This window comes from Drosophila virilis, chromosome 3 (assembly GCF_030788295.1).
Source record: "Drosophila virilis strain 15010-1051.87 chromosome 3, Dvir_AGI_RSII-ME, whole genome shotgun sequence".
NCBI classification, from domain to species: Eukaryota; Metazoa; Arthropoda; class Insecta; order Diptera; family Drosophilidae; genus Drosophila; species Drosophila virilis.
Genome location: NC_091545.1, coordinates 19,994,607 through 20,016,823, shown reverse-complemented (window position 1 = coordinate 20,016,823; position 22,217 = coordinate 19,994,607). Strand labels below are relative to the sequence as shown.

General features: G+C 38.7%; 1 protein-coding gene across 1 annotated transcript in view; it reads left to right on the top strand.

Moving 5' to 3' along the window:
• Positions 1 to 22,217, top strand: part of LOC6622736 (Ig-like and fibronectin type-III domain-containing protein 1) — a 40,942-nt gene that overhangs the window by 5,731 nt on the left and 12,994 nt on the right. The gene's annotated exons all lie outside the window — the stretch shown is intronic.

Sequence of the window (22,217 nt, the reverse complement as noted above, 5' to 3'; positions counted from 1 at the left end):
TTAATAATAATAATAATTGTATTATTAATTGTGCATGCCATAACATATAAGAATAATTGCGCCACAGAAAACATTATTATTTTTTCTTATTTATTTTCTAACAAAAATTTAAATAAATTTTCCGCCGCTTAAATCGGGGCTAGCTGTGCTTGGTACGCCAATGCTTGGCTCCGGCTTTACGTAAGTGATTGGGAATTTTATGCATAAGGGAAAACGCTTAAATAATTGTAACGGCAACTCGTCACCCGCGACAAAGCCCTCTTACTTATTTAACTTATTACTGTTGGGCCTTAGCTTGTGAATAAAATCCAATGGATAAATTGACAACTGCTGCTGAAATTGCGCCGGAAAACTTCCAACATGTAGATCCGACACTTTAAGCCCCATGAGTGACGTCATCGGCAAAGTACACTAATAGGGCTGCTATGAGGTTGCTTTGGAAGCCGAATTGTTCAATCTTTATGCTAACTTTTGACCAAAAGGGAAGCTCTTAAAAGTGTTTTAGTTTTCAGGTCTGCACTTAGTCAAGACAATTTATATTTGCCAGCTTTGACCGATTCAAGTTTGTTTTGTTTAACATTTTTTTGAAAATGTCGAAGTCGAAATATAATTTAGATAATTAAAATTGCCGCTTTTGGGCTGAGCATTGACCCCCAATCAGTCAGTCAGTCAGTCGGTCAGTCGGGTGGAACAAATAGCTTTATATACAGATATATATATATATTATTGATAAGCCTACAAGCTAGGTGTTCTCTTTAGAAAATGTTCTCGCTTAGAAATTGTTTCTTAAGTGGGGTATGAGGAGTATCCTTTGTATGTTTAAATCAACATATGTGTGTGTGTGTGTGTGAGTGTGTGTGTGTATGTAGGGGCTAAGCATGTTCTGCGCGAAAGTGCATTTTTAATGAAACCGTGAACTTTCATTCAAACTTTCAAAGCGTCCCACTTTGTACATATACGTTCCGAAAAAAATTCAACTTTTTACGCTCCATTAAATTTAATTAATTTTCATTTGCGATAAATTTTGTCTTTTGTTATACCCCGTGAAATCTGGTTGAGACAGGGTCAAATGGACTTGTTTCAAGGTGTATAATAATGAAATAAAATATATAAATAAATCTGATTCGCAGTTCTTATCAATTAATATTTTCCACAAATTCCCAAATTTCCGCTTGTGTTTTTTTGTGCAACAAATAATAAGAAACGCATATGAGTTACAGAGTATCTCTTCGTCGGATACCACCGTCCAAAGCACGCTTGTGCTTTTGTGAGATGCTGTTGTCAGAGAATGTCGTCGGAAGCGGGGGGCATGGCAATAGGGATGAAAACGCGAGCAATGAAAAGTAGCGCTGCGAGTGACATTAGAAAAATTAAATTTAAACAAAAGCTGAGCAACTACTTAGTTAAAGACGTCGAACGCCAAGCAAACTATAACTAGCTTCAAATTTATATCATTTCATACTAGTATATTGCACTTGCCAATAAACGAGACAAAGAATGGTATCTGGACAGCGGAAATGTTGCTGCTCGTCGCAGCCCTTACATATTGCAGCACTCATTATATGGGACAGAGGCTTTGGCTTAATGTATATTGCAACTTTACTTTCTTTGCAGTTCTCTCTCAGCTTTTCGCAGTATTTTTGTTTTATACAAATTTTTGGAGTAGCTGCTCGCCTATGCTGCAAACTTTTGCTTCGGTACTTCTTTGAGTTGTGTGCGAGCACTTATTTCTTCTCTGATGGTCCGCCCCCAATTCTCGCATATAGAACATATCTCAAAGGTTTGGCTGTGCGTTGCCCCTGTTGTAGCTGCTTTTGTTTTTTGCTGACTGAGACGCTTTACTGTTGCAGTTTTATGTTCAAAGTAAAATTAATTTGCACAGCCGTTTTTCATTTGGTTGGTTGCTTCAATGTAAATTGTTTGTGTTAGGTGTTTGTTTTTCCGGCTGCGTTCCTTGCACATTTTATCAAAATTGCATTGATCCCACTCTCCCAACTCTGATACAGCGAAAAGGCGCAACAATTCGCTTGGAAAAATATACATTCCCCCCCAATAATGATTTGAAGAATCGGAATAAGTTATTGGCGATATTCCGTTCAAAGCGACGAAAAGCATTTAAGCTTTTACCAACATCTGTCCAATTCCTCTACGATCTAATGCACGAACACAGAACATATTAGCCAATCATCTTATCTAGTATATAGTATATATAGTACATATAGTATATCTAACCCTATTGAAGGAAATAAATAAGAATCATAAAGACGATGGAAAGAGCCAAACATTGATACGTATTCGCATTTCCTTTCCGCTAAATAAACTTCCAAAGCGATTATAATTTGTATTCATATATTTATTACGTGAACATTAAAGGAACATCGCCTGCTTAAGGCACATTTCAAGTACATAGATAATATCAAGTCGATATTTTATTTCATGTTGCATCAGAAATAAACCACTCGACCCAAAATTATGCCCCAAAGCGAATTGCAATTGGCGTCGGGCTCCTGCTCTTCTCTTGCCGCCCATTTATAACTCCTTCTGGGAGTGAACCAGGCCGTAAAGTGCTCGCAACAACAACAGCAACAACAGCAAACAAACAATTTATAGACAAAGTTTAGCACGGCTAAACAGTAGGATGCTTTACGTTTGCTCGCGATACCTTCCTGGAATACACAAATATAATATTCATAAATTTAATACGAACAAACACTTTTCGCATATTTCGTGCACCTCAGCTCTGGTGTCTCCTCGGCCTGGTTTCTTCTGCTTCTATCACGTTTATCGCGCAGGTGACGTCAAGTACAACTCTTGGCAAAATGTTTGCATTTCGTTTTGGTTTCAGTTTGCATTCTGTTTCGTTTTTCGGCGCATATATTTTTCGTTTGTGGTGGCAGCTGGAATAGTAAAATAAATAATTCATAATGCAAATAGGCCATAAACAGAGGAAAACTGATGCTAAGGCAACCACGAAATATTCGTACATTTTGACGAAGGAAGAGCTCAGACGGCATGGCTACATCCTTATTATTTTGGTTTCTAACAAACTGAGCATCTAGAATCCATTCTAGAATCAAGGATTAGAGTAATATTCGACGAGTTGAGTTTTCAATATACTTCTCATAAGGCGTAGGTCATGGTTACTGTGTTTAAGCTCCTTTCTTCAGCTTTGTGCAATATATAATTACGCATATCTTATGTAATTATATAAAAATCGTTATAAAGCTTTATAAAACCCTATAAAAAATAAGCAAGTAACATAACTCTGTCGGGAATGCCCGACTAGGGGTAGCTTCTTCGGGATCTATCAAATAAAAGTTTCTTGATTTGTATATACTTTTCTAGAACCTGCGCACGTCTGTCTGTATATTACAGAAAACGCTTTCTTGTCAATTTGAAGAACTTGATTATAGCTATATTTAAGCATTTCCCGAGTATAGAGTGTCCAAAGTATAAAGAGCGAAAACTACTTTCGTCTATAGATACATAATTGCAAAATTTTGATTGAATGACTCACAAATTGCAGGAAATATTGATTTTGAAGAATTACAAGTCGTGCTATTTGGAAAAATAGCAGCTCCAAATCTATACGATGTTAGATGATTGCTTATAGTCGAATATGATACCCTATACCCATTATTAATACTTTGGTATAGGGTATAAAAATGCTAAGCCTTTGGGGTGCGACGGGCTAAAATAAAATAATCAAATGTAGTAGAAAAGGCAAGTAGGAAGAGGAATAAGCAAGCGTAATCGCTGAACAGCACACAACATGGAAAAAAATGTAACTAAATCGGATTAAGAGAGCTCAGGGGCTAAAGCAACTGGGCAAAGCGCAAAGCCAACCGCTGAACTGTTCTTTTGCGAGCTGCTAAAAGAGATACAAATTGCAATAAGACGGCATTTTATAGTTCAACGATGGATTTACGATGTTGCACGACTTTGAACTACATTTGTCGGGGCTGAATCGACCAAAAGACCTGCCGTCGCTTAAGTTCCCCAGCCTTATGCCATATACACGGGCGCTCAAAAAACAGGGTGAAGCGTTGTTTGCCGGGATGCTGCACTTGCTGCTTGTGCGATAGACCGTTGCGAATGCGTCGATAAACTGTGAATGCAAAGTTGCAACTTGGCGGAAAGCGCATCAGATGAAGTATGTAGCTGGAACTGCACAACACCCACAAGCTGTGAGGGCCATCAAAAGGAAGCGAAAGCGCAAAGCAAACTGCGGCCGTAAAAGAAACGCCGTCAACTACGGCAACAAAATTGCAGGGTTCTAAAACGTTTTACGCCTTCGCGCAACTTTACCACCGGGCAGCCAAGGAAATTACGGATTCAAATTAGCGGCCCTCAATCTCAATCTAAGTTCTGTCAAAGCGCCTGTCGCTCCTCTCAACCGCCAGCTAATGCGTTTAATGGCAGCCCCTCCTACCCAAACCACACTCGACCGGCTAGGCCCACTTTTATGCAATTTAATCAACTTATCGGGTGGGCGAAATGCACAAGTGTTTTTTAACGAACCTCGCTTAAGTGGCCCGCCCCTAGAGTATTCAATGATTTTTCAAATGTTCTCTCTAATGGAATGCTTCATCCATTGACTCTGAATATTTGAGGCTAATTTAGCGCTCGCTGTGTTAATGCTGCATTGAAAGTTTATCATTATTTTCCACCGATATTGAAGTTGTTTTTGTTTGGCATTTATCAAACTTATTTTGCGCGAATTAGCTCAACACAAGCTTTTATATAAAATGTTATATATTCAGAGAGAAATCCTTAATAAGTATAATAAATAAATATTTTCGAACGGTATGCGCTATTCAGACAGATTCAAAAAGTTTTCGTAATTTACAATTTAAAACAATTCGAAGATCGATTTTTATTTTTTTGGTAGGAACAATGAGGAGCTACATTCAATAGCAAATTTCTAGCTTTATAGGATCTGAGATCGACGTTTTCTTACATACGTCTCAGCTATTGATGCTGACCAAGAATATATATGCCTTAGGGGTTAGGAGATGTTTATCAAAATTATTTTCCCATTTTCAGCTATTGCCAATGGATTCGCAGTATAAAAGGAAGAATGTGTTTTTCTGATATGCTTAGTGTACGACCTTCAAATACTCATTCTTTTGATTCGTTTAACTAATAATATAATACGAAAACAGTTTATATATTCAACTCAACACAATTAATTGCTGAAAAAAAAATGCATTCGAAATGAAAACAGCAACACTTAAAGGCAGATTGCTCGACAATTGAGCACGGTTTATGTATGAATGTAAATAAATAGATATGTCTGTAGGTAGAGATGTAAATATGTCGGGCAGTGGACGACCGGTTTCAGTCAAGGTTATTACACATTTCTTTCAAGTACACCTTAGTTGTGCACCCTTTGCTACCCGAACCAAAATGGGTTTTAAACAAGTTTTTTTTTTTTTTTTTTTTTGCAAAACTGGCTCGACAGCCGCTTGCATATATTTATATGATCATTCAAAGCGCTAATAAAATCAATACAAATATGCGGAGAAAAACCACAGTTGTGTATTATATACATTCGCTAAGCGCATCATTTTTCACACCTCACCGAAAATGACCCATGAGTAGTTAGTTGGCAGTACCGAGCCACCCGAACGCTGCGCACCTTGCACGTGATGTAGAACTTAAAACAGATACAAGGTCAAGCGCATACAGCACCATAACAAACCAGTTGGCGGCGAATGAGCCAAGCTAGCTAAATGCTATTCATAGTCGGGCCGCTCCAGCTCGAGCCAGTCGAGAAGAAAAAAAAAATACTCAACACTTAATAATTCACATCTCGAAAACAGCTGTTTACAATGGACAAATCGACGGTTGAGCGAACAGCAGCGCTTCAAGCCGCAAGTTGATTGCAATCCACCGTACAAGTGTTTCGTATAGCCGGAGCGGATTTATTTGCATGGGCACAAACATTTTCGGATGTTTACCAAAGTGAAGTCAAACAGAAATCTTGGGGCCGGTTATGACAACGACTCTGATTGTCAATTACAAGGCTGCGCTGTCTTGACAATGGAATACTGCTGCGCATATTTTTGACTCTAGCTTCAAATAAAATCGTTTGTGTCTAATTGAAAATGAAAGCGACTGATTAAATATGGAGCTAAAGATTCGCTCGTGGGTTTCTTTAAAATCCATCTAAAGAAACTGTTTTAACAGAAAGACCAAGCCATTTTTTGTGCAATTCTCTGCGTACTAGATGACTTGTATGTACATACATACATATGTATATATGCATATGAATGTCAAATACAAATACATACATACATGCATTCAGTCACACAAGTCTATACAAACAAGTGTAACCCACGATATTTACAAAAGCACATACATATCTTCACATATGTGATAGCCCTGCCAATTTAGCCATTTCTTGAAATTAGCTACTTTTTTTAGCTAGCTCGAATCTGAGCTAGCCGATGACAGAGCTTGACGATTTTGTCATCATTATTCATCGTATGTATAGTATATGTACATAAATTGCTGATGTTGCATCTCGTGTTGCAAAATTACCAAAGAAGGATAGGCAAGAAAACAGTGAAGAAGCTTTTCTGAGAAGGGCAATCCTTCGCGTCTTTGCGTCATAAAATATTGCACATTTTCCTAGGAATCAGTAGAATAGGAGGAATGGATAGTCTAGACTGCGAACACATCATTTAAATAGGTGTGGTCAATTTGTATTATTTGCATCCAAGAAAACACAAGAAATGTTGCATATGCATTAATAACTTTTGCAGGTTAACCACCAGCTTGTTAATGTTATTCAGCTATTTATAGCTAAACGATAATATTTAGCTACTTTTGTAAAGCGACAGTTGACAACACTGTGCGTGTGCGTGTGTGTAGGCAAGCACAGGTGTTTGTGTGGAAGTGTGGGGTATCAGGCGTAGACAACAGTGCGTATAAGTAATTTATATGCTTACGCCATGTCGTTGCCAGCTTCATGCATTTAGCTTAAAGCTGTTTATCTCCAAATGACAGTTTAGCTTCATTTTGCAGTGGTAACCAGAACGTACGAACTATGGTTCGCCCATTTTACCCATTTATAAAAACAAGCATGTACAGTGGAAGCTCTACTAACACACAACATCCTTGGCTGGACTTTGGTCAAGGTCTCAAAGAGACGGTATGCTCCTCCATAGATAAAGCATCCCTAAAGCGTTGCAAAACTAGGTAAATTGTAAGAAAATTTGATTAAAATATATTTGTAAAATTTCATTTATATTTATCATTTATCTTTTTAAATTTATGAATGTGGTTTGGAAAATTCATTTAAGCGCGTAGCTCACAAAGACATTTCACTGTATGTATATGTATGAACGATAAGAGAAACATTTTAATTCATGTGGGAATTATTTAAATTTCTCATCCTTAATGCTGTTAATAGCCTGCAATCAGGCGCATATTTGATGAAGTTTCTGTTGTTGTTGTTGTTGCTGCTGCCGTTCTGCTGCCTGTTCATATACAAGTGATATGTTAATGCAATTTGTAAACTACTGCGGCGTGTTGACACCCAGGCAAGGCGGACAGACGGACAGACGGACGAAATGTCAGGCAAATGCTTCGTTTCATTTTACTAAACCTTGCGTCTCTGGCACGCTCTTCTGTCCCCTGCCAAGGCACAAAGGGCCTACTGGCTGTTTGCTGGCCAACATTTGGGTGTTTAGATTCCGCATTTAGGATGACGTAAATAGCAACATTTTGTGCTGTTTTGCTATAAAATATTTATTAGGCAAATTACTTTAAAATGCGGTCGAAAGCATTTTGAAGATAGCCTGACGTTTAGCTTGAGCCGAGTGTGGTTTCAAGGTATCTGCTATAAATGAGCATAAATACCTGTGGGCGCTTTTGTTCTTTATCAAGTTAATTATGTCCAAGAACAAATGTTTAATAATATTCAAACATTTATCTGTATTTTTGCGCATTTAATTCGGCTTTGTTTGACTTTATTTATACAATTATAAAAACAACAGAGATTTTATTTGTGACTGAGTTTCTGATTAATTTCGTTGGAGGAGAAACTAATGCCTGAAAGTCTAATTGCATCTCCGCTGCAAATTATACCTTTGGCCAGTAATTTTGTATGTCCGATTGTTTGTTCGGTCTCAGCTCACAGAAGTGGGAACCGGTTTTAAATACGCTTCTGATCGACTGATAGAGTGACGAAGTAATAACGAGTATACAAACAGACAGACATACATTCACCTCGACTTGTCTCTGGGATCGTCTTTTTCTTTGTGCTAAAGCGCAGGCGAGTGTAGTAATTTAAGAAATCTAAGTGTACTTATTCAATTAACTTATGTAAGATCTGCTATTTTTTGGGGCTACATCAATGGCATTTGATAGACATTATTAAATATATATGCTAGGCACCTACTTACTTGCTTAATGAGCTTTGCTTGGACCTAACACAGCATTAGCCATCGCTTGAACACGTATTCGAATTAGCTTTTATAGTCTCTTATGTGAATTGTAATTACGCCAGTTATCAGCTGTGTATTATGGGTGATAAATACATTCCAGATCGAATCTATATAATCACGCTCGTATGTCTGCCCTTCAATCTGGTAGAATGATAACCGGTTCCTTTATTATAAACCTATTTTGCCGCGCATCCCGATGCAACTAGCACTCCCAGCCGACCGAGGGGCCCAGTTGTGTAACGTACGACATGATTGACAAAGTACAACAATGAATACAAGACTAAGACTATCTACTTGCTTAGAATATTAAATAAGAGGTAGAGAAGACTCTGTATACTCTGTAAAGCTTACTGTCAAGTCTAAAAGATTAAGCTGCATAATTACGTTTACGTCAGGTAGGAACAGGGAAGTTATTTGGCTAACCAACTTTTTCTCCCGTAATTAATTTATTACACCAAGCATGGCTCAGATCAGAGTAACCAGATGAGATGATAAAAGAGATCCGACTGAAGAGCTATGGGTACTCCTTCTTCGCTAAGGTAGGCTGGACAGGATCTGAGAGTAGAGTATTCGGAAGTTGAAGAGTGAAGAGTCTAGAAGTTCGCTTCTAACCAAGTCTCAGTAAGACTAATAATATAAAAAACAAAAGCAAGAGATTCTGCTTAGAGGTTAGAAAGTGTAGATTTAAGAACACAAACATTTTGATAGGCATGCAGTTTTTTTGTCACTGCAAATACAGGAGAGTCTAGAAGAGGGTGGTAATAAATATGTCCGCTTGTTTCCTTGTTTCATGTGTGTGCTGACTATTAAATGCACAATTTGTCGTAAAAGAAGCATCTGGTTAGGGGAATAGGAATGCAGAAACGCCCACAATTACGTATGTATTTATGTCGACACATCTGAAAGTATCCTCCGACTGGCTGACAATTCGCATGCCCGATAAAGTTTGCCACATGTTGTGAATTGGTGTGGTAGTTTTTTGAGGGTTTATAGTTCTGGACTGGCTTATATTTCACTTTATATTTACGTTTATGTTAATGGCGCTGTCAGCTCACAGCTCACAGCTTTGTGTACATATAAATTTTCAATTATAAATTTATTCACACATAAGAAGATATGCACAATAAGCATTATGGTAGTTAGACATGCTGAACGGAGCGTAACAGACGGCCAGTCAACAAGGCTAACAAATACGAAACCAATTTAACTTCTTGCCATTTGTTTTATATTCATAAATAAATAAAGGACAGCTAGCCAGATTGCCGAGTTGGGGGCCTTCATTCTCATAGTGCATATGCTGTTAAGCCTCGATTCTATACGTCTGGTAGACCACCTGCTGTGTCCAAGCCGAACGCTGGATCCTTTTGCTTGGCAATCATCAGTTGCTTTTTGTGTGCTCATTATAGAAACTCGACATTAATTGCATAAACGACAAAAATAGACAAAGCTGTATATACTTATAAATATGTATTATACATATGCGGAAAATATACATACAGGCTGGAAATATCGCTATTTATAGTCCTGACTAACTGAATGCTGACAAACGCACAGGCCAATCCTTAAGAAGTAGGATATTCATATTTATACTAAAGATTTCATTCGGTTCAAGGCTCAGACTATCCAGTGAGAAGTTGCCGGCTCAAATTCATTAGCAGTTGTCAATCTGATTGATTTGATTTATGCAACTAGAGAAGTTATCCAGTATTTTTTGATGGGTCGCAACAGTAGCAATTGGCTTCATCTGAGTAAACTTGTGAGAATGAATAGTCTTGATACTATCCATTTTATTTTTAAGAGATGTACAATTAATAGATTGCTTGGGGACGGTAGGCAGCATGGTGATAGGACCTGTTATGTGTGAATTGTCGGGAATTTTTGGAAAAAATTTGGGTTCCACTTGCATTTTCGACATTGTTCACTTGACCCCCGCAAAGGCGTTTATTTTTTTTGTATATTTTCGTAATATATTACACCACAAATATGGAACCGTTGTTTGAGTTTTATTATTACTTTGTACAATACACAATTGATATGGCTGCGCGGCAGTTGCGGGCCACGGGCTTAACCAGAATGTTAGCGGACAATGTCGCATCGGAAAATGCTTGTTGAAAAATAAATACATTTTTCACTTTATCACGTTTTTTGTAGTTCATTTTTTGTGCCTTTTCCCAATTAGAGCTCTCGTTTTTGATAACGAAAATGGTTATATTGTATATGTTCGGATATAAACTCTTTTAGGCAAACATCTACCCATGTCGGGTTTTACCCAGGTTCGACTTTTGCACGTCAAAACAGAAAATAAAAATTCTGCATCAAATCGAGAAAATGCTCTCTCTGACATCTAAATTTGATGAGTTTTACCAAAATAATTTCCAAACTCTATCCAGTACCAGAAGCTAAAGTGCAATGAACACATCTGGGTAAAGGGTATATTCCAGTCGAGCACTTTTGCCTATTTTTGGGCTTTATACTTGACATTGGTTTGGTGTAGCACATATGGCGACTTCTGATGTCTTTCCGTTGATTGTTTACAACAAAAAACTGCGCAAAATCAAATAAGCAACACCATGCCGCCGACATCTTTGATATAGAGCAGGAAAGCTAAAGTTGAGCAAAGGAGCCGAGCAACCCGTCAGCCAACAAATACATATTACGAACACAAACTGCAAGCCATCAAAAGCCGGAAACTAAATTTTGTGGCAGAAGTTAAGCCAACGCGCAAAACTTGTCGATTGTGCGTTGGTTGTTGCGGCGGCATCAAAACTTTTTATTTCTTAGTTTTTTTTTTTTTATATTTTATTATTGCGAAATTCGTGCCAACAACTGATTTGACTGAGGACTTTTAGCGTGTTGAACGCCTCTATGCGGTATTATGAGTAACAGACGCCAAAATATTTTCCCTCTTTGATAGCACAATATTGCTGGTAGCTTCACGCTGTTTCTATATGCTACCTTGCACTGAAAAAAATTAATTGTGTAAATCATGTGCTGCCCAAATTAATGTAAAATAATCAGTTGACCGAGAGTTCGCTGTTTAGTTGGCATTTTTTGATCGTAGGTCCTCCCATAATCGAAATTTTGCCGCGTTTCAAAGCAATCATTAAAAATTGGTATCGGAATCTAGAATGTATAGAAGAAGACGTCTTTGATCCCTATATTCTGTCTATTTGTATAGAAACACGTCTGTCATTCTTAAAGTTATTATCATACCTCGCCCTTCAGTTTGGCCGTACATCAGCATAGACCACTATGTCATATATATGTTATATCAGTCGAAAGGAAGGTATGCAAATATTATCAACATTGTCGGTGTTATCAACATCCCACGACTATATAAATATGACTGTTAGTAAGATATTTTAGTCGCACTTGGCAATTATGACTCAAGTTTTAAATCAAGCAATTATATAAAATGAGCAATAAGTCAGAAATGAAACTTAGGTACAAAGGAACTTACTAGCGATATATATTCAAATGTATTGTACCTTTGTACCTTTCCAGGTTTAAAGATTCTCAAAATGCATCTATTCTTTCTTCTCTTGTTGTGCCAGACATTTCGTACCTTACTTATGCTGTTTTGGTTGGATTCCTTATTATTTGGCATTCAATAAAGTTTTCATGTTGATTTTCACTTCTGCTTAGATACATCCATTGTTGGTCTGCATTCCAGTCCGGCAACTTGGCTGGTTGATGGTGCTCCGGCTGTGGTTGGTTAGCCGCCAGACCGAAGCACTTTTGACTTATGTTGGGCATTTTGCAAGTGAGGTTTTCTTCAATGTTTGCTGATGGCAGTTAACAATTTTGTGCTGCAGAAGTTTGTTTATAAATCAACTTCTTTTTTTTTTATTTGCACAACAAGCGAACTTTTCCTGTGCATATTTCCATAATGTACCACATGTTTCTAGTAGCATTTCTTGCCCCTTGCAAATTATTAAGATAACAGATTGGACCTCTGCGTGATGTGAATCGTTGCATTAGCTTATGCTTTCCAGCTATCTTTCATTTTTGGCACAGTCTTAGTTTTTTATTTAAAGGTTTACAGGTTAGTTTTTAATATAACTTAGATTGTATTCAAGTTGCCAACATTGATTGATGGCTTGAACCGGGTGCTTCCCAGTTAACTTTGACTTGACTAACTTGTTTGTCATCTTCACAGCTTAACTACTTGATTGCTAAATACTCTCTTCAAAGTGATAAACAAATTTGAAGAGGTGGAAAGACTGATAAGCTGGGCTTAACTACTTTTGGTCACATAATTAAGTAGAAGAAGTTTAGTACAGAAATTTGGGGCAGAAATCGTTATCATCTAATTTAAGAGAGAGGCGCTAGTCTTAAAAATAAGGGTCTAGCATAGGAACCTTGGGGCATATTCCTACTAATGCGTTGCAAAGTTCATGACAGTGGTACCATAACCTTAGCTAGGGTATAGGAAATGAACTAAAGTGAATCTTGTACACATTTTCAACAGACTCACTAAACATAATTGGAAGAAGACGCGTTACTATTTTTCTAATGGCCCTTCTTCTTAATCACAGACGATTTTTTCTTGTTGCTGCTGCCCCTTACTTTTGATTTTGTTAGCCGAAAAACGAGCTAGTCGGTTGTGGCGTATAGTGATTAATCATTTATAATAGCGGGCTTGAATTAAAATTTTACAAACTGACGGAAGCTTAAACTTAAAGCCTACGCATAATAAATGTATACAATTTTATTTTATTTATACTCTGTTCGCAAAGTAAGCAAGAAAGAACAGCTGTATTTGATCGAAAAGCTTTGCGTACATATAGAATACTTACGATGATTACTTTTTATGCCCTTGTAGAGGGTATTATAGGCGACATCTAGGAGAAATCTCCGACTTCATGAAATGCTTATGTATTCTAGATAAGCATCCACAGCCTAGTAGAAATAGCCATGTCTGTGTGCCTGTTTCTATACGAACTAGTCTCCCTCTCCCTCTGTTGGAGTACATGTGTTGGAACCGGCCGGATTGGACTATTATATTATATGGCTGCCATTGGAACGATCGATTGAAATGTAGGTTTCTATAATACAAAATATTCAGTGTTCAAAGATCTTTTCATCAAACTCAGCATTAGCCAGCTTCACTATTCCCACAAATGATTACAATAGTAATTGAATTGAATAATTGATCGTCTCAGCGGTTGATGCTCAGAATGCTTGTAAAAATGTATATACTTTACTTTGCTAAACTTTAATATATGTATACACTTTACACTGAAAAGCTTTCTTTTGCCTGTTGTACACATTTGCAGCATCCATTTTGGTAATGGTTAATAAAAGGCAGTCAAAAAATGTAACTACATAAATTTGAATCATAAGAAAGCTGTAAATCTCAACAAAATTTAATTTTGATAGCCTCTGTTACATTGAAACACTTTCCCTTATAAAGAAACAATAAGAGTACATTTTTATACATTTTATCATCTATTATTTGTATATAGAGTTCAAAATGGAACTCTTAACCTCTGAAACCCATAAGCTTTACGTGCGAATAGCTGAGTACTTCCATCAACGTGATGCACGTTTTGTGGAATAATAATACATAATTCCTTACAAAGAGGTATATTTATTTATTATGAGCAGTACATATAATGATTGCGAATTGTGATTGTCAATAATACGTTATAAGAAATAATTTAAAGCCATGACCCAAGAGCAATTAAATTATGCATATTTTGCTTGTCCGTTTAGCTCCTATTCAAGTAAAATGTAAAAATTAAAATAATTAAAATATTTTCGAATGAAAGAGCGGGTTTAACGAGTAAGAACATCCATGTTCTTCTTTCCGTGTGAGTATTCGTTGATTTCAGAACCTATAGTAAGCTATAGTACGAGGATTCCCTTATTCGTCTTAGGCTTTGGTAGCTACACACTTTAGGTGCCATACTTGAGCCCTTCAAATTTCTTAAGGATCGAAAAATTAATACTAAACTAGGTCAGGAAAGCATTCGCCATAGGGTGGCGTAGGGCGGGGCGGCACGGCAAGTGAGGGTGTGTGATTTAGTGTAAGTATGTGTAGAATCTCCCAGTCGGGCACTCCCGACAAGAGCACTCTTACATATCGCAATGTTGTTTGTCGTTGAAAAGAGTTTGGTGTCATGTTCAGTGATATATTGGCGTTGCCGCCAGAAATTGCTGCAATGTTGCCATCGTCAGTGTCGCGTTGGCATATGAGTGCCAAAAATGAGGAACTCCCCCTCTCTCTGCCTTTACTCAAAAAACAAACTTCAGTGTTTGTTTAAGAAATGAGGCAGCCATTGGCTGTTTGGCAGAGTTAGCGACCACGCGGTGGCCACCTTCACAAATCGTTGACATGTGAAATTTTAATTAAAACTGAAATGAAAATAATGCAAAGCTGCCTTTCAGCAGCAGTAAACTTACCCAAAGTGCAGCCAACCAGCAGCAACAGCAACAGCAACAAAAATGTCAAACGAACACATGTCAAAAATATCAAGAGCATAAACGCTGCCTGACATCGCGTTGGCCGTGTGGCAAGGTGCGTGCCTGGCACAAAGCCTTTAAGTGCTGCAAACGAGTGGCAAGCGGCAACAGCATCCAGTTTACAAGCTACAGGAGCAGCAGCAGCAAAGTTGCCAACTGTAAAATAGTTGCCAACTTCCATGTGCATCATCTTCCGCTTCTGCTTGTGCAACTGCAACTGCAGCTCATTAGCGCCACATCGGGCACACCTTCACGCTGTGTTTACTTGGCCTCGTACCGGCTGACTTTATCCCCCGCTGCCAGGTTGCTAAGTAAACTTTGCCTCCAATCCTTGTCTATCGATGCGACATTTTGTTGAAATCGAGTTTGCCGCAAACTAAAGATTCTAGTGCCAAGTTGCGAATTAAAGGAGTACTCGGAATATGCGTAACACGGTGGCTGTAAGACCACGAATTTCCCTCGGATTGAAGTGTTCGAGTGGGCCAGTTAAGTGTTTTTTCTCTGAACAGATCATAATAAAAAACCTTCTACTTTTTTAAACTAAACGTTTTTCTATATCAATAACTTAACACGGTGCTGACAGAAAGAACATCGAACCAGGGCTGAAATAATTAAAAAACCTTATATTTTGATTCCTTTTTATATGCAAAAAGTTTTTTTAATTTCATAAATAAATATGTATTTGTATGCAGCAGAATTTGAACTATTTATAAGTTTGGTTTTGTTGCGTAAAGGACCTTAATAAATGTTTTGTAACTTTTGGGATAACAAGTTCACAACCCTTCCAAGTGATTAAGTCGTTGAAAAATATCGAAAAGTAAACTCCCAATTGATTACCTTTATGGCAGACCATTGCTTGCCCAATTTGGGCAAAGAGCAACAACGTACAAGTGTTGCACTTCATGTCTACCTTTCGAGCAAGCAAGTCAACAGCCCCAGGAGCAAATTTAATAGTACAACTCGGCATACGAGCGGAGTGCAGAGAAAGCAGCTAACAGCATTTGTTTTACTTTTCAAAAAGTTGTTGGCACTTTTTAGAGCTTTGAATGGCCCTTTGCCGGGCTGTCGGGAGACTAGTAAATCTAATTTCTAACCGCACAAACTGAGCCCGCGTCTGCGGCGATGTAACTGCAACTTCTACAACTTCGTCAGAGCGTTAACTGCAGAGTTTTGACGTCGACAGACGTCAGCCGTCAGTTGTTGCCACTTTTGAGCTGACTGGCTTTTAAGTTGTTGCCATTACGAACTGCATGCAGTTAACGCACATGCACATGTGTGTGCATGTACATGTACACATGTCTACATGTGTGTGCGTAAGCCGTAAGTCAGTTTAGGGATGAGTGCTTGTGCGTGTGGGCGTGCCTCGCATGCTTTGGACTGTTTAGACTGTTTTTTCTCTTTTTATTTTATTTTGTATACATGTAACTACAGCGTAATCATAAACATGCACAAAAACACATACGCATGCACAGCATGGCTGCGGCAAGTGCAAGTGCGTCCATATGTGGCATAAGCAACACAAATGGCTGCCACACCAACTGTTCTTGGCAGCGGTAACAATGGCAGCGGCGGAAGCTAGCAAGCAAAGCGGCGGAAATGTAAAGTCAATGCCGTTGATGTTTTTCTTTTTGTTGTTCCCTTTTTTTTTTGCATTGTTGACATCGTCCACTTTTTTTGGTTTGCACTGTATGATGGCTTGTTTAATACCCTCTAACTATTAAGAGTTGTTAAATAAATGCATATATATGAACAGACAGAAGACAACATGGTCGGATCCATAAAGTATACATATGCCATATATATACATATAAGCCATGAAAGTTTCCTAAGGAACGGAGTTTAAATACAAGCACAACCGGCATTACGGCGCTGGCTACAGGGTATCTACTAGTAGAGCACATCCGACTGAAGCACACATGTTTTTTGTCCATCGCACGCTAGCGTTGAAAACGTGAGCCATTGTTGTGACTGTCGTCTGGTGTCTTGTATTCGTATAGTTGCGTTTTATCGTTTGCCGGATTTGTGCATCTCTGTTTGCATTGTTGTTGTTGATATTATTGTTGTTTTTGGCATTATTGCGCATTTGTGCTTGAAGAGAGTTATGAAAAGTGCGCAAAAGTTTTGCTGCTCTGCCTAGTCAAATAAGCGTACATAGACACACATTTTTTTTAAGCTCTCTTGCATACATTTATATGCAATTATGTCAGACCTATGCCGCGCTTACTTGCATATATGAACATATTTGAATGTATTTTATTATTTTCTCCCTAGAGGATATTTAAGTTTTCTATTTAAATTGACGGAAAAATGAGCCTTGACAGTATTTAAATAATCCTTTTTATTTTGGCAGTCAGAACTTATATGCTTATTATTATATATGACTATAAGTAGCTATTCTATTCTCCATGGTTATACCCTTGCGTAGGAAGCGATGGATCGGACCACTATATCATATAACTGGCATAGGACCGATTGGTCGAAATTGTTTTTCTAAATATCTTAACCATTCTCGACATCAACTATTTTTCCTCAATTGCTCCTGATTGACTGGGTCAGTTCAAGAGCTAGCTATCCGATTTCTTAATACAGTCTGAATATAAAGCTATAGCATTAAAGCAATTTTCTTTTTTATGGCCATTCACACACACACGCGCACTCTTAATAATTTTTGGAACAGTGCAGTTATCACACGACTAAAGTGATATTTACAGCGCCTAACCCATTTAGTAAGCCAGTAAACAAACAGGGAACTTAACAACAAACTATGCACCCATTGCACACAGCCCAAAAATGTTGACTTCAACACGCTGACAAAAAGTTTTCGAGCGCTCAAACAGCAATTTTCATCTAGATGGTTCCATCCACGATGGCTTATGGTCTAAGTAGGTTGCTTATCGGCTCTAAAAGTTTCTCAGCCCAAACAACTTTGTTTGTGGCATTGACCAAAAGTTGTCACGCAATTTTTTATCATTACATTTCCTTCAACAATATATAAACCAAAGGCATGGCCTAGCCCCTGCCTCCAAAGGGTGCATATGCGCATATTATTAAAGTACTTAGAGCGGGCCCTCAGAATAGTTAAAAGACTCTTGCTTACCAGGTTGCACTAAGCTGTACAAATTTGCTTTGGTTTTGGCTTAGTGTCGCCAGGTGTTTAGCTACACACACATACACACACACACACACACACATGCAAAAGCATGCTGGTAAGTATGCAATACTTTGCCGCACTGTGAATTGTTGTGTGTGGAACACACAACAACAGATCCCAGAAAAGCTGCTTAAAAGCACAAACAAAAACATTTGCAAAAAGTAAAGTTTTGTGGTTGTTGTTTCTCTGTGCCATGTCGAAAAATATTTTACACCTTTACACAAGGGTACAATTTACGGAGACTTTTAACAACCGCCCCGACGCGCTCCTTATCTGGGCGTCCAAAAGGACAAGCCCAGAGCACAAGCAACAAGGTAAACATTTTAGGTAATTAAGAAAAATTACCTCTTTAAAAAAAAAAAAACACAACAACAACAACAACTTTTAAACAAAAAATAAAACTAAAAAAAGAAGGAGAAAGGGGCAGCAGAAGCCATAAAGTAGCCTCAGCCAAATACAGACAAGCCGAAGGACAGGCGGTTAATCGGAACGACCATGGCAACAGGACTGTGAAGCGATTTTTGTCCTGCTGCCCGCCCAAATAGAGCTTCATGACAAGCCACCGCCCGCCGCTCTTCTGTGCCTAGAAGTTGAAACTTTGAATTAGCCGGAAAGTGGAAAGTGTTGTCGGTTTGCTTTTCAAATGTTTTGCGGTGTATTCCATTTATCAAAAAGCCCATCTTCTGCAGTATACACCATATCTAACTGTCATTTGTCAGTCCTGTGGGCTCGTCTAGCCGAAAAATAATGCAAAAATATAAAATATTTTATGTGTTTTAGAGCGAACTTAAACGACATTTAATACAAAGCTTTGAGTACGGTAGTTGATCTTTATATGCATCTCGGGCTATCTCGAGTGGTTGCTTCTTTTGCCTCTTTTTGCTGCTGTTTATCAGGTAACACACATTTAAAATATATTTTGTTGCTTTAACCAGCATTGCTTGGCATTGAAGATAGTTGTTAGTCCTTTAGTTGTAAAGCTAGGCTAGGCAATCCAAAAGGATTGTTCCTCGCAAATTAAACAGATTTATCATAGAAATGTTGGTTTTAGCCGGGAATAATCCGCTTGATTTGTAGTTTGCTTGTCATTCATGAGTATCTCCAAGCAAAAACTTGGTCTGGGAAACAATTATGCTGCCTATTTATTTTTTAATTGGCAGAGCATGTCGACTACGTATAGTTTAAGACTCGAGCTTTGTAGTTTTCGTTGCAAAAACGTGTCACAAAATTAAAATTTAATTAACATTTAGGGAACTTCTCTCATGCATGCCAACTAAGCTCATGACCTTAGCCAAGGAATTTTAACTAATGTGGTTAACAATTCTAATGAATTTATTTCACCCTACCCTTTACACAAAGAGGATGAGACTCATGGGAACGCACTCCCATTTCGCAGCTCACGAAGAAGATGCAAGACTTTAACTGGTATTTTTGACGCTGTACGCGTATGCTAATAAAATCAAAACTGATTACCACATCATCTTTAGGGGGGCATGGCACTTGGCAGCACAGTGTGCGACATACGGAATCGAAGCATGCATATCGTATTACTCATACGCCACGTTATACAATTTACTTACAACGAGCGGAACGAGCAGAACGTTGACTGCTCAAACACGGGCCCGGCTAGATGAAGACAAGTAGATGTCATCCATGTTAGGCACGTATGTGTGTGTGTGTGTGTGTGTGTGTGTGAGTGATGGGTTGGTGTGCGTGTCTGGCTGGTTTCATGGCTGTGCACAATGGCAACAAAGTCAGAATAACTAGAAAGGCAGAGCAACAGCAGCAAAAACAATTAATTGAGTGGCTCTTCGTACGTGTCGTTCCAAGTCAGAGTGCAACTGCGCCAGCGAGCGAAAGATAAAACGCTTTGCAATAGCGCTATAATTTAATCAAATTTGTCACGCTTGCAATTGAGCGAGTCCCGGCGGCTACAGCCACAGCCAGAGCCACAGTCACAGTCACAGCCACAGCAACAGCCAGAGTCATCCTCACCGTCATCGTCACCATCACCATCACCATTCCCATCACCATCGCATTTTCCATTGTGCGGCACAAGAAAATGCGAGTGAGTTGGCAATCGCAATGGCTGTCGCAACGCTTTCGCTTGAGCAATTTATGAATGGGCTCTGGGTGTCAAAGATCCAACTATAGTGGCGTCTAGGTGCGTCCCAGTCCATCCAGAATTGGCCCCCACAGGTGGCATGCGCGTTCACCCTTTGTGAATTCAATTTAAAATGCGTTTAACGTGCATTAAATACCTTTGGTAATGACGCTCTCAACACCATCCGTCCCTCCTATTACTAAAATTGTTCTGAAACCTGAACCCCTTTATCATGGCCAGAAAGAGGGTATATTTTGAAACATGTATGAAACTGGCAGAGTTAGGCACCTCCGAAACGAATATATATATATTCTCATTCAGCATTAATAGCCTAGTCGATCCGGAGTAGCAATATTATATTGACTGCATATTATATTGATTGTTGTCTTGTAGTCGAGCACACCCGACGCTCCTACTCGTTTTTCGCATTGTAGTCGTTGACATTGTCATTGGTCAGTGGTAATGACACACAGTTGTCGCTTAGCAAATGTGAAACAGACATTTGATTCCCTATAAGTGCCACTGTCAAAGGCCATGGCGAAGCAAACAACATTCCGTGAGATTGGGTAAGGGGGTGCGGCAACAGCGGGTGACGGGCATTGATGTGTCGGGGACGCTGACGGTTGCATGCCAGAACAGGGTAACAACGGCTCGGCAAGGGTGATGCAAATGAAGGTAGCCTCAAAGGCATTACTGATTCTCGGGCTTGGCTAAGTACAGTTGCCTTCAATTGTTAAACATAATTTGACCAAGTACCTCTTTAATGTATTATTTCAACAAACTAAAAAAATGTATGATAACAAGTTAGAGGCTCTAGTCGGGAGTTAATGTTAATGTTAGTTAAGTCAGGGTTCAGGGTATAAAAATCGATATCTACTGCAGGAGTTGAATCGTTGACTTCGTTCTCGTGAAACCCCCTTAGCTTGCAGGTTTTCATAAATCAAACACATCAAAATATTTTGATGTTTCTATATTAATATCGATTTCATAGCTTCATGTGCCTTCTTCAGCATGTTGTTTTTACTTATGTAGGTAGAAGGTATGCAAACTTTTTTAAATTAATCTTTGCTGTGTTGACGGACAGCAAGTTGTTCACCGTTTTTGGTGCATTGAAATTTTCGGTCAAATGCCGGACGTCAATTCACGTTTTCATTGATTTGCAAACGGAATCGCGCTTTTACTGGCTGCCCGGGCTAATATCGACGAGCCTGGCAGCATTCAACGTGTCAGCGTCAAACGTCTGTTGATTGCTGCGTTTAACAATTTTTATCAACACAAATACAAGAAATACGAAAAACCGATTAATATTTTCCAAAACGAGGTCAGCTTATTCGCATGTGCACGACTAGTAGATACCCTATGCACAGGTACAGAGACAAGCACTGCGCACAATATGCTCATCTGTTGGCTTAACCATTTTCCAAGGGTATGTTGTATAAAAATGCACATCAACAAACAGTTAACAAAACGTGCCATCAGCTTGACTACATGCGCCACGGCCAAGTCTATTTGTATACCCTTGCGAAGAGCATTTGAGCTGTACGTGGCATATGTAACGCACTGCAGCGTATAAATGCTTTCCCATAAAGTATTTTGATGAGGACGAGTGTCTAAAGTCGTTCAGTTTATCTGATATTCTATAAATTCTATATATAGCAACTTTCCTTTTAGTCTTAAAGTTCTCAACTGGAGAACTCTTAGCAGTATTTATAGGCTTTATATTTGAGTTTATCAAGATATCTTCAACAGTTACGAGCTATATTTATATTTAACTAATATCGGCTTATTCAATCATATAGCTCCGATCTTAAATCTTAGAATTAAAGAGTATCTGAGCATCGGCAGCCCGTTTGTTGTTTTTGTAGCCTAACGTCCACGTCAACGCGCTGCCCACCTCATCCCTGCGGGGGTGTCGGCACCCCGAGGTGGCTCTGCCTGCAAGTGCTTTTACGTTTGTCAGTCCGTTCGTGGGTCGCGATTGCAGTTTGCAATGTTAGTTGGCAGCTGACAGGTGCTTCCGGCTGTATGTGTGTGTGTG